General features: G+C 38.8%; 1 non-coding gene across 1 annotated transcript; it reads right to left on the bottom strand.

The window, feature by feature from the left end:
- Positions 1-633: 633 nt before the first annotated feature.
- trnat-ugu (transfer RNA threonine (anticodon UGU)) lies at positions 634-709 on the bottom strand. Its single transcript has one exon. It is a non-coding gene; the product is annotated as a tRNA-Thr (tRNA).
- Between the last annotated feature and the right edge of the window lie 1,534 nt (positions 710-2,243).

Raw genomic sequence — 2,243 nt, 5'->3', positions numbered from 1 at the left:
TCTTTTCAGCCTTTTGAGGGAGAAGAGGCATTGCCGTGCCATCTTCACGACTGTGTTGGTGTGTGTGGACCATGTTAATTCTTTAGTGGACACTGAGGAACTTGAAGCTCTCGACCCCCTCCACTACAGTCCTGTCGATATGGATGGGGGCATGCTTGGCCCGGCGTTTCCTGTAGTCCACGATCAGCACCTTTTGTTAGGTTGCGTCAATTCGAATCTGGTATCAGAACAAAATAGTCAGCACATAGTAACTTCTGATTTCTTTGTACTTTAATTAATGCAAACACCTGAATGGTAAATAGGTGGTTCGTATATACGGGCTCCCTGTAACACCTCGCAGGGCAAAACAGAGAACTGGAATAACATCACAAGTTTTACTTTAAATACTTCTTGACAGACTTAGTTCCCTCTCCCTGAGGGCCTGTCATAGTAGAGGCTTGGGTGTGGTTTACTCCAGCCTATCGTTGGCGTGCAGGCTGGTCCCAGCCTCTAGACGCATCTTTGTTGCCCGGCATAGTTACATTTTACATTTACATTTTAGTCTTTTAGCAGACGCTCTTATCCAGAGCGACTTACAGTAGTGAATGCATACATTTCATACAATTTCATACATTATTTTTTTTTTTCTGTGCTGGCCCCCCGTGGGAATCGAACCCACAACCCTGGCGTTACAAACACCATGCTCTACCAACTGAGCTACAGGGAAGGCTTGTCTTCTAGCTTATCTTCGTGTGTGTAACCGAGAGTCAGACACTCAAGGACAGTGCCTGTTTTTATGCTACAGCCATTCTCCCCTCTATCAGTTCCTCACATACACCTGTCCTTGAGCGGCCCCACAACCTGGCATTGTGTGTGTGTGTGTCACGAGTCTACTCAGCCTATACTACTAGCCAGCAACCCTCCAGTTAGTCATGTCTATTATATGTCGCTCAATCTATGTTAATACAATATAAACCTCTTATGTTTAGCATTAGTATTCATAAGTTATGCACCACAACTAATTTTATTATATAGGTTTAAATAGTTGTATTATATTGGTTATGCAAACAAATAGTTGGTCAAACCCTAACACTTTGTCTTGCTGAAGTTGAGGGAGAGGTTGTTGCCCTGGCACCACACTGCCAAATCACACTGGCCTCTTTATAGGCGGTCTCATCGTCTTCGGTGATCAAGTACTACTGGCTAAAAAGTATACAAAAAGGAATGAAGTAAGAATCTCTTTAATGTAAAAAAAAAAACTGTGGCTCTGCCACTTGATAGATAGCTGAGGGACGACAGTCTTATGGACATTTAGTCTAGTGCAAGGACTGACAGTCCAAAGATGAAAATTATAGTTTTAAGTGGTTTAAGCTATCAATTATTTACAAAGAATGGAGTAAAAGAGCTTCATTTGATTAAGTGTAATGAAAACAATAATGAGTATTGCAGAATTTTCATAACAATTGATGCAAAACTATATTATAATATATACAGATATGGGTGTTTATAGTTATATAAAAAAAACATTGGGACAAATGTTGAAAAAAGCAGTCAATTTGTGAGATTATGTTGTCTTTAAATGTCATGACCTAAATTGTTTCTTTCTCTCAGACATAAGAAAATGTAAACAAAATGACGAGTGACCAGATATCCAATCTGTGTAAAGCTATCAATCCAAAACGATTTGGATTGGATGGACTCTACAATGAATGTTTTCACACAGGATGGTGACATTTTCAACTGAAGTTATGCGTTTCTCTTCAGAGGGGAATACCTTTCTCTGTGAGAGGTACAATTATACTGTTTTACATAATGAATGCCTAAGGGTTGTTATCTCGGTGTATTAAACTAATCAATGGGAACCCGTGTTCAAAAAAGGATTCATGAGAGTCATTGAATATTTTGAAGATGTCTAAAATCCCTGAAGTAATTCTGGATTGACATGCAAGGCTGTTCAGTTGATGTCCTCATTCACTGACAAAAACATGAAGGAAAGAAATTAGACAAACATCTCACAAGTGTTACAAGAGTTTTATGATCAAATATGATTAATTTATAGTTAAAAATAATTTTAGAAGCTAGGCTTGAAGCTAGATAGCTTTCTCGTTAAATTGGAAGGGTTTGCCCCAACAAACATTAATAAACAGAAGTTCCATTTTTTATCGATTGGTCCATTACTGGGATATTCATAGTAGTGTTTTGTGTTGAGCGCATCAGTGTTGTTGGTTGGTAGACAGATCTATTCATATGACACATGTGTGTGT

The sequence above is a fragment of the Salmo trutta genome, chromosome 34 (genome assembly GCF_901001165.1).
Source record: "Salmo trutta chromosome 34, fSalTru1.1, whole genome shotgun sequence".
Taxonomy (NCBI): Eukaryota; Metazoa; Chordata; class Actinopteri; order Salmoniformes; family Salmonidae; genus Salmo; species Salmo trutta.
Note: the sequence above shows the minus strand (reverse complement) of the source record. Positions and strands in the feature narration are given on the sequence as shown.